Genomic DNA, 11,433 nt, shown 5'->3' with positions numbered 1-11,433 from the left:
AACGCATGGACATCCAATGGAGCTGCATGTTGGGAGATTCAGGACAGATAAAACAAAGTAATTCTTCATTCTGTGCACAGTTAGACTGTGGAACTCACTCCCACATGAGGCAGGGCAGGCCACCAACCTAGATGGCATTTAAAGAGGAGGAGAAGAAGAAGAAGAAGAAGAAGAAGAAGAAGAAGAAGAAGAAGAAGAAGAAGAAGAAGAAGAGGAGGAGGAGGAGGAGGAGGAGGAGGAGGAGGAGGAGTTTGGATTTGATATCCCGCTTTATCACTACCTGAAGGAGTCTCAAAGCGGCTAACATTCTCCTTTCCCTTCCTCCCCCACAACAAACACTCTGTGAGGTGAGTGGGGCTGAGAGACTTCAAAGAAGTATGACTAGCCCAAGGTCACCCAGCAGCTGCATGTGGAGGAGCGGAGACGCGAACCCGGTTCCCCAGATTACGAGTCCACCGCTCTTAACCACTACACCACGCTGGCTCTCATATGAAGTAGTCAACTTCATGCAACTGCTGTCATCTCTAACCATTAGTCATGTCAGCTGGGCCTGATGGGAGTTGGAATCTAGCAATATCTGGAGGGCCGCAGGTTCCCCAGGGGAGATAAATTTGATTCACTTCACATTTGAAAGAGAATTTATTAAATTTGCATTTTGCAAAACAATATGAGAATCAAAACGCAGCCATCCTTAGAAATTCACACGTCTGTGAATTTTGGGGTGTCATTCTCCAACCAGTGTTTACAAAACTGCATATATTAGGGGGAATGTGCATTAAAAATGAATATAAAGTATTCATGTAGATAACATGCAAAATGCATTATAACAGGGGAACTGCTTGCAAAAATTTGTGCTTTAGTCAATACTGCATACAAAAATGTGCTTATTAGGAGGAATTTTATGATTTTTTTTGAGGGTTTTAAATATATATTTGCAAATTGCTGTAGAACTCTAGAGAACTTAAGATTGGAAAAATGAAAAAGGGAGCGAACAGAAATCTACAGATTGTTCCATCCCTATCCCAGTGTTAGAATTCATTTAACAAATTGAAGTGAGGAAACCACATTTGACATTTTCATCTGATATTAGATTGAGTGCTTCCGTTTCTTTTCAGGGAAAAATGAATGAATTTTCCTCCTTTGAAAATAAATGCTGAGCTGTACAACTTAGCGTTTGCTTTAAACATATGTTTATCTAGCAGCATTAAACTTCCTGTTAACTTGAAGTGCTCAAAACTGCAACTTACAATGACGTGCAGACTTTATCTAGGCCATATAGATAAGCAGGTTTTAAAACCAACAAGAAATGGCTTCCTTTAACCTACTTGGAAGGTTCAAGAATGCCAAGGAGAATGACATTTACAGTGCAGGGGGAAACTGTTCAGAAGTTACACCCACTTTACAATTTGTTTTATTTAGGCAAAGTTAAGTTGGTTGCAAGTTGTAGTCACCATCTGCCACATGTTAGACTTTGAGGAACACTGTGGGTTATCATAGCCACTCCTTAAAGGAGGGATGGGGAAACGTTCTCAATTCAAGGGCTGCATTCTCTGTTGGGCAACATTCCAGGGACGGCATGCCAGTGAGTAGTGGGGCCAGTGGTAAAAGCAGGCTGTGTGTGGAGCAATGGATACAACCCTTAATCTTTGTACAGTAGGCTACATTCCAAACAGACACCTCTCCATATTTGTGTCTCTCCATCCAGGCAAGAGGCTTTAGCACAGGTCAAAGGTACATTCTAGTCAGTCAAAAGCACTCAAGGAGAATGCAAAGCTGGACTGGTTGAGTGTATAGCCTTGGTCGAGAGGAAGTGGCTTGGAGCTGGGACCTTGGCAGAATCCCAGGAGCCAGGTATGTCTGTTGGTCTGCATTTGATTTGGCCCTGGTCTGAGGTTCCCCAGCACTGACTTAGAGGTAGGCTTCTAGCTTCCATAGAAGGAATCCTTCAGTAACACTAGGCATGGGAGAGAAATTCAGTTCTGTTAGTATCTGAAGGCAAATCTATAAAACTTGCACTTTCTGAAAGCCCCCTTTTGAAATCTGCACTTCTCCAAAATTTGTGCTATGGTTTTCTGACCAAACAATGTTTACAAAAAGGCATATATTAGGAGGTGAATGTACATAGAAATTTATATATTAGTGAAACTAACATATGAAACACGTTATATTATGGGGAAATCACTTGCAAAATTGTGTGCAAACATGTGTTTATTGTAAGGCATTTGCACTAAAATGCTGGTGAATTTTTGTGAGGATTCTTTTAAAAATGGCAAATTGCTGAAGAAATGTGAAGAAGTTAATTTAAGACTGGGGGAAAATGAGAAACTGAGAGAACCAAACTTGACAGTTCCTTTCTAAATAAAACCCAGGCCAAAGCGTCACAAAAGTTCCAATGACAGGTCCAGTGCAGGATCTCAGTGAGGAGCATCTGATGGGGCTATACAGATGTGGACTTGATCACTGGAAACCCCATGTAAGAACAAGATACACATATTTTCTATTAATATATATTGATATATTGCATGCATGCATTGCCATGTTGCCTATGGCACAGCTTCCAATAACATGGGGTGATTTAATTAACTCCTGAAAAGAAAAAAAGAAGAAAGAAAAGTTTTTAGTTGGATCTCTCACTTGGATGATGTAATTTTCTTGCTGGTTTTGAAACAACACAGAGTTCTTCAGACAAAAAGGGAAAGGAAAGAAAAACACACACACAGTGCAAATCCACCATCACACAGACCATTGTCTAGAAGCATCACTAAAAAGTTAAAACTTTCTCTGGTATTTATTACAGTACCCGTGAACTGAGGATGAGCTTTTACTGAGCTTAGTTCTCTTTAGTCTATTTATATAGACTGAGTCCACAAGGCCTTCAAGGGACATTGATGGGCACTTAGCACTCTAATATATATATATATCTAATCTGGGGACTGAATCAAAACTTCTCTGTTGCGGGTGAAAGATGGCTATATTAAGATTTGAATTCTGCCTCTGCTACAAGTAGTTGCAAGAAAGACATATCGTAGAATCGTAGAGTTGGAAGGGACCCTGACGATCATCTAACCCAACTTCCTGCAATGCAGGGAATATGCAGCTGTCCTATACAAGGATCGAACCTGCAACCTTGGTGTTATCAGCACCACGCTCTAGCCAACTGAGCTATCTGGGCTGATCTGTCAACGTTTCAAAGCTGGAAATAGGGAGGGTCACGTGTGGCTGAAGTATGACTATTCTCAGATCAATTACCCTCTACTACTTTGCATGGTGGGCAGTAAGAATGCAACAAGAGCCAGCCAGAGTCCTGTGCATCATATGAGCACTGATCCAGAGTATTATTTGCTTACATGTAAGATTGGGTATGTATTTTAGTTGTACATATTGTATTATGCATTTTATTTCATACAGACGCAGGTTTCATCGCATGTATATTGCAATTTCAGCTTGTTAAGAAATTGAACTGCATTCTTCTCATATTAATTCTTACAAGTCTGGCTGATGAAGAATTGGTCAAGATTGGCTGATGAAGCATGGAACGAAACAGATTGGTTATCCGGAAACTCTGTTCCGGTGATATTTGGTGACAGATTATGTATATATTGAACTTTTGAATTATTCTTCCACGACTGGTGAAGAAGATTTAGAGACTTTGGTTGTAATTTCTGATTATTTGTATTAGTCTATAAATACTGTTTAGTGCCATTGTTATTGGCCGTCGTGTTGTGTTATATTGTTCAGCAGAGTCCTATGCAAGCAGAACCTGAGCACAACAGCCCACCTGTGATTCCCAGAAATTGCTATCCAGAAGTGTTACAATGGAGGCAGAACATAGTCATCATGCCTAGTAGCTATTGATAGCCTTATTCTCCATGAATTTGTCTAATCCTCTTTTAAAGCCATCCAAGTTTTAACTATGTGGTGTGTGAAGATGTACTTTCTTTTCTCCAGAATCTCCCAACATTGGATGCCCATGAATTCTTGTGTTAGGAGAGAGAGAGCACCTTTCCAGAGTAAGTTCCATGGAAATCAAACGTTATGCACTTTGGGGTAAATGCAATTAGGAGTAAGCTGTAAATTGTGTTCTGCCCTCTCTTGGTCATGTAAAAAGGTAAAAAAAAAGGTGACTATGGGGTTGCGGTGCTCATCTCACTTTCAGGCTGAGGGAGCCGGCCTATGTCCACAGACAGCTTTCTGGGTCATGTGGCCAGCAGTACTCAACCGCTTCTGGCACAATGGAACACAGTGACAAAAACCAGAGTGCATGGAAACGCCATTTATCTTCCCGCTGCAGCCGTACCTATTTATCTACTTGCACTGGTGTGCTTTCGAACTGCTACATTGGCAGGAGCTGGGCCAGAGCAATGGGAGCTCACTCCATCATGGGGATTCGAACCGCCGACCTTCTGATCGGCAAGCCCAAGAGGCTCAGTGGTTTAGACCACAGTGCCACCCGTGCCCTCTTGGTCATGTGTGTTTGGCTCCATTTTGAGGAGAACCTGTGGCCTTCCAGATTCTGTTGGACTTCAATTCCCATCAGACCCAAACAGTACGGCCAGGAATTAGGGAAGATGGGAGTTGTAGCCGCTGATTCCTCCATCCCTGGAATAAGCATCACAAATGGTCCTGACAAACCAAACAGCAGCACTTCCTTCCTCGCTGTGAATGCAGCTTCCTGAAATTAGACCAGAAAAAAGTAAATTGATCACGACTGTTGTGAAAGAAACATGTGTCCCTAGGGTGGGGCCCTGAGGAAGTGGAAAGTCTTGCAAAAGCCTTTTTTCTTGCTGTTCTGGTAAGATGTGATATTTTTAGCTTGCAGTTAAGGAAATCTGCTCTTCTTGTCTACTAAATAACTCTGCCACTCTTCACCTGTGCTGAACCCTTCACTGGGGTTACTTGGCAAACTGTAAACAACAACAAGCCATAAACAAAGGGAATATGGAAGAAAGAAGAGGAGACAAAGAAACAGGGCAGTATGAAATGACAACAGCTAGAGGGTGTGTGTGTGTGTGTGTGTGTGTGTGTGTGTGTGTGTGAAAAACCAACAGGATTTTATATTTTCAAATGTTTATTTTTCTGCAAACGAATAGTACAAAACACAATGCAGTTCGTTTAGCAAAATGCCTAATCCCAGACTGTTGGAAATGTTTTCCTAACTTTTTCCAGCAGGGAGAAGTTACATTTGCTTGATTCCTGATTCTACAGAGTATAAAAAGGAGAGACAAACTGTCTTTGAATAAAATAAAATAAAAATCCTTCCAGTAGAACCTTAGAGACCAACCAAGTTTGTCATTGGTATGAGCTTTCGTGTGCATGCACACTTCTTCAGATACACTGAAACAGAAGTCACCAGGGCCTTATATATAGTGAGAGGGTGGGGAGGGGTATTACTCAGAAGGGTGGTGGGAATAAGTTGCAATTCAGCAACTTCTCTTTCCAGTCTATTTCTGAAATTCTTTTGTAATAAGACAGCTACTTTGAGATCTTGTATAGAATGTCCTGGGAGTTTGAAGTGTTCTCCTACTGGTTTCTCCGTCTTGTGATTCCTGATATCAGATTTATGTCCATTTATCCTTTGGCATAAGGTCATAATGGACATAACAAACTTAGTTGGTGTCTAAGGTGCTACTGGAAGAATTTTTTTAATTTTGTTTCGACTACGGCAAACCAACACAGCTATCTACCTGTCTTTGAATAGATAGTTATTTCACTTCAGTGCTTAATGCTTCTTATTTCCCTTAAATATCCCTCTAACAGCACACTCATGCGGTGAGTGCTGACAGCAAGGGAGCCAAGACAGGGCCACTGAGAAACAAGAGGGGGGTATTAGCGAACCCGTGACGACTGAACATGCTAAGAAGACAAAGAATGTTGAGTGTTAGTTGGGAATGTGTAAGAAAGAGAGAGGGGTGGATAGACTGTAACCTTTTGTCCAGTACAAATAAAATGGCATTGCCTAGCAGATCTGGAAAAGGTTAAAGCAATCCTTCTACCTACAATTGAAGTCTGCATTCATTGCATCCTATACACTGGTGTTTTCACCTTCTTTTTAAATGAAAAACAGTGATTGTTTTATCCCAGCCTGCATCCGTAGTCTTCAGTTAGATGTCAATTAGCTTGGAGGAACCTTTAAGCACAAACTCCCCTCCCCACTCAGCATTCAGTCTTTTCTTTAAGGGAAGAAAATGCAGGAGTTTTCCATTGCATTGGAAAAGCAGGAGAGCCACTTTGTGAACTGAGCATCTCTTTCATGTGCTTGCAATGGAAGGTACATGAAATGTGGGAGGTTTGTATTTGGATCTCCCAACATTTCCCCCCTCTTGCTGTACAATGACCAGGCATGAGGATGCTTTAATCAGAGCAACAGCACAGGGGCATGGGCTGTTTGAACCTTTCACTCCATGCCACTTCCCTCATCTGAATACTGCTTCCCTCCTCCAATCAGAAGAGAGGAGGGGCCACAGTGGGATGCCGTACATCAGAAATGCCCTATGTAGGAGAACACAAGCTTTGTATGCAAAGGGTCGGGACGTGGGTGGCACTGTGGGTTAAACCACAGAGCCTAGGACTTGCTGATCAGAAGATCGGCAGTTCGAATCCCTGCGATGGGGTGAGCTCCCGTTGCTCGGTCCCTGCTCCTGCCAACCTAGCAGTTCAAAAGCACGCCAAAAAGTGCAAGTAGATAAATAGGTACCACTCCGGCGGGAAGGTAAACGGCATTTCCGTGCGCTGCTCTGGTTCTCCAGAAGTGGCTTAGTCATGCTGGCCACATGATCCGGAAACTGTACGCCGGCTCCCTTGGCCAATAAAGCGAGATGAGCGCCACAACCCCAGAGTCGGTCACGACTGGACCTAATGATCAGGGGTCCCTCTACCTTTACCTATGCAAAAGGTCTGAGGTCCAAAGACTGGAATCTCCTGGAAGGGGCTGAGAACAACTCCAGTCTGAATTCCTGGAGAGCCGCTGCTAGCTGAGAAATACTGTGTTGAATGGACCAATTCCACTGGCTCAATATAAGCCACTTTCCTGTGCTCCTGGGACTGAACCCTGGTCGTGCTTGCAAGAAAGAAAGTATACACAAAAAGTATCAGGTGTTATAACAATAATTGAACAACAAACCCACAACACCAGAACTGGCTTATGAATATAAAGAACAATTTTACTGGAATAAATATACACCCTCCTAAACCAACTAGACAATGAGCAAACTAAAGTGCAATGTGCATAACATGTTGCAGATTTGCTTTGCCCGTGACATCGTTTACCAACACTTTGATTTCCCCCAAATAGCATTTTTTTTGTTGGGTGGGTGATTTATATCTGGGAAACTGCATGTGGGAAAGTGTTGAAACACTCCCACTCCCAGTACTGCTGCTCCAATCAAAATATAATTTACCAAAGTAAAATATAACGGGAGATTTTTTTATTTATGTATTGCCTTATAGCCCATCTTTTATCTCCAATGCACTCAAGGTGGCCCACATGGTCCTCCTGTTCTTCCGACAGCAACCCTCTGAGGTAATTTAGACTGAGAAGCAATGACTGGCTCAAGGTCACCCAGTGACCTGGGGATTTGAACCCTGTCTCCCAGGTCCTAGTCTGACACTTTGACCACTACATCACACTGCTGGATTTCCCATGCTACGTCTGTTTTGGCCCTCACAGGACCACCTTTCTGTATCATGCATTGCCTCCTGTATGGAGGTTGTATAAAGGGGGGGGGGTGAATAAAGGTCTCATGCTGAGCTTTCATGTTGTCTTTTCTGGATAAGTTGGCTTCCAAGAAAAAGCAGCTATATGTGATGGTTAATTAACGGCAGTATCCTATAGGCCAGGTGTGGGCAACTTGAAGCCCAACTTGTGACCCATGTCTACTCAGAAGTAAGTCCAACTGTCTTCACTGAGCCTTAGTCACAGGTAAGTAAGTTCAGTATTTCAGAATTTGCACTGGCCTGCCCTTTACCCGCAAGCACAACTCCTGAGATCGGCTGCCTTCTGATAATAGCAGCCTTGCAATCCTCTGCCAGAAAGGAGATGGCTATCAGCTCAAGAGTCTGAAGTGACGAGAAATCATGTTAACATCTCTGCTCATCAGATTTTGCTGTCTGCCTTTCGTTTCCTCTGCCACACAAAGCTTCCTCAAAGTCATTCATAAGCGACACTAGCGCACTGTGAACCAAGAGTGCATTTCATGCACACTGAAAACCATTTAGCACTTCCTGTGATTTCCACTTAGTGCAGAAATAGTTGGGATCGGAAAACTTGCTCATTTATATAATTAACAATATATTTTATCAACCCTCAGTTTCCCACATCAGGGGCTTCACACACTATTCATGTTGCCGAGAAAGAATCCCTTTAAAGTGAATGAAATGAAATAAGATGCAAAGAGGCATTGATCTGCTTCGCTTCTTTAGTACCAAAAGAAGAGAAATAAAAATGCAGTGGGTTTTATGTTTGCTGTGCCATTTAAGCAGCTGATAAAAGACAGCACAAAATTAACAGGCTAGAAGACAAAGCATGACCTTAACACTATTCTTACAAAACACACTAACACACGAGAAAATTAGGTCACACACATATACACACACCTAGGCTATGTAGGTATACTAAGATACTACGATTTCTAAAATGTATAGTATGGACATAATTTGCTATGGAGGGAGTAAAGAACCTCAGGCCTGACGACCTCCCGGCTGGTCTATATGTGTCAGGGGCTGGACTGAGGAGGAATGGTGAAGGCCCCTCTTTCTCCTGAACTGTGATGGCCTGGGAATCCGATTCAGAGGCTGAACTGGAGGAATCCCAGCCTGCACATGAGTCCCCGCTTCCAGGGCCGGCTGAACTGGGGCAGGGCCTTGATTCTGAAGCGCCTGCACCTGTGCCGGATCCTCAGGAGCAGGCACCAAGTGAATCCACTCTGGCTCCGGAGGTGGTTGAGGACTCAGTGCCTACAGGTGAGTCTCCCCCTGGGTCCAGTAACCCTTCAGCCTCTCCTGAACTGCAGAGGCTCAGGGCAAAGAGGCGGAGGGAACTGGTTTCTCCCAGGAGCAGTGCTCGCCTTAAGGCCAGGAGAGCGGGTCTCCTGGGGGCCGGGACCGCCCCTGGCCTCAGAGAAGATAAAGGCCAGTCGACCCAGTCCCAGGTTACGGGAGCAACATTGTTGAAGATCTGTTTCGGCCAGCACCCAGTCCGGTTCCCCCAGAGTTCCTGTCCTTGCCCGGCTCCTCCCTGTGGACCCCGCCTCGCCCGTGGAAGACTGTCTGCCGACCCTCGACTCAGGTTCTGGACCTCGCCCCACGGTAACCTCCCCCCCGGACCAGCACATGAACCTTCCTGAGAACAGAAGGACAGTATAGATTTAGAACAATGGTTTGCAGATGGTTACAGTTCAGAGGCTGCAGAGGCAGAAGCTGGGAAATATTGGAAGAGGAACAGCTGGAAGAAAAAGCACCAGGAGAGAGACAGCTGACAGTGTCCTTGAAAAGCATTCCTGACCCTTTTTCTTCTCCCAGAACCAGGCATGCATTATGAGTAGTAGAGCAGAGAGCTCAGAGGCAGAAAGCTCAAATTAGCCAGTGCAGGGGTGACATAGAATAGTGACAACGTAGGGGGCTGGGACTTTACTTGGAGCAACGCCATTGATGGGTAGAGACTACAGTCCTTTGTCTCTCTGTAAATCCTGAATAAATTATGCGGTACCTGCTCTTCTTGTTACCTGCTTTTTTGCTGCCACCGAGGGAGGAAAAGGATTCCCTGAACCTTGACCATATGACCCCTCAGGACACCCCCACACACACCTCATTGACCCTGCTCTGCTCCTTCCTTGAGTGCTTATACCTGGCTGGAAAGAGCCTCTCTTGGAGCGTTAATGCTGTGAACTCCTCCATCATAGGCTGAGGTTATAAAGGTAAAGATAAAGGGACCACTGACCATTAGGACCAGTCGTGACTGACTCTGGGGTTGCGGCGCTCATCTCGCTTTATTGGCCGAGGGAGCCGGCATACAGCTTCCGGGTCATGTGGCCAGCATGACTAAGCTGCTTCTGGCAAATCAGAGCAGTGCACGGAAACACCGTTTACCTTCCCGCTGGAGCGGTATCTATTTATCTACTTGCACTTTGACGTGCTTTCGAACTGCTAGGTTGGCAGGAGCAGGGACCTAACCCACAGCGCCACGTGCTGAGGTTATATATTTGTTTAAATAAACCATATATCATAAACAGTGTCCCCCCTTTTTTTAGATAAAGTGGTGCTGTTATTCACCCTGAAGTTGTGACAGTAAGTGCCACACTTTAAACCTTGGCAGTGGCGGGGGCAGGGGGAGGTGCCAGTACTGCTTTGTCTTGGGTACCCCTGGAAAAAAAGCACTGATCATAAACATGCCAGTCTCCACTGTGCCTCAGTTCCAAAAGGAAACACAAAACATGGGTTAAGCACTTAGAAACCCCTGGGATCTCGCATTGCTTGGAGATGGGGGTAGATTGCAAATATATATATATGGATGTGGGTGGCAATGTGGTCTAAACCAGTGTTCCCCAACCTTGGGCCTCCAGCTGTTTTTGGACTACAACTCCCATCATCCCTTGCTAGCAAGACCAGTGGTCAAGGATGATGGGAATTGTAGTCCAGAAACAGCTGGAGGCCCAAGGTTGGGGAACACTGGTCTAAACCACAGAGCCTAGGGCTTAACGATCGAGTGAGCTCCCATTGCTCGGTCCCTGCTCCTGCCAACCTAGCAGTTTGAAAGCACGTCAAAGTGCAAGTAGATAAATAGGTACCGCTCTGGCGGGAAGGTAAACGGCGTTTCCGTGCACTGCTCTGGTTCGCCAGAAGCGGCTTAGTCATGCTGGCCACATGACCCGGAAGCTGTCTGAGGACAAACGCCGGCTTCCTCGGCCTATAGAGCGAGATGAGCATGCAACCCCAGAGTCATCCGCGACTGGACCTAACGGTCAGGGGTCCCTTTACCTACACACACACACACACACACACACACACACACACACAAACACACAATGCATATGTATTACACACTATTGGAGAAGTGAGAACTGCATTTCAGGTCAAAAAGTGTAAAACCTTAAACCTACATTTAAAGGTAGGTCTTCTTTTAAACATGAGCTAAATCAAATTTCTCCTCCATGCCTCCCCAGCAGGTCAAATGTACAGTATGTGGGTATGCAAACATTCTCCGTGACCTGGAGGCCAGTCACAGCTCCCTCCAAGACCACACTGACAGGGAAGAAGCCTCCGCACACTTTCAGCTTCCCAGAAACCATTAAGCTCCAACTCCAGCTTTGTCTCTCTTACTGATCCTCGCTCAATCTGTTTTGACCTTGCAGCACTGCCTTCTGTCTCTGTTGCCACACTGGCTTTCTTTCATTAGAACTGATGAGACAGTTGCTACAGGCTCTTTCTCTAACACACACA

At 44.7% G+C, this 11,433-nt stretch overlaps 1 long non-coding RNA gene across 1 annotated transcript; it reads left to right on the top strand.

The window, feature by feature from the left end:
• The first annotated feature begins 280 nt into the window (after positions 1 to 280).
• LOC144327959 (uncharacterized) lies at positions 281 to 5,024 on the top strand. The gene is made up of 2 exons (XR_013393135.1): positions 281 to 1,851; positions 3,409 to 5,024. It is a non-coding gene; the product is annotated as an uncharacterized LOC144327959 (long non-coding RNA).
• Positions 5,025 to 11,433: the final 6,409 nt, after the last annotated feature.

Source organism: Podarcis muralis, chromosome 6 (genome assembly GCF_964188315.1).
Source record: "Podarcis muralis chromosome 6, rPodMur119.hap1.1, whole genome shotgun sequence".
In the NCBI taxonomy this organism is placed as follows: Eukaryota; Metazoa; Chordata; class Lepidosauria; order Squamata; family Lacertidae; genus Podarcis; species Podarcis muralis.
The sequence above is the reverse complement of the archived record's forward strand: the minus strand, read 5'-3'. Positions and strand labels throughout refer to the sequence as shown.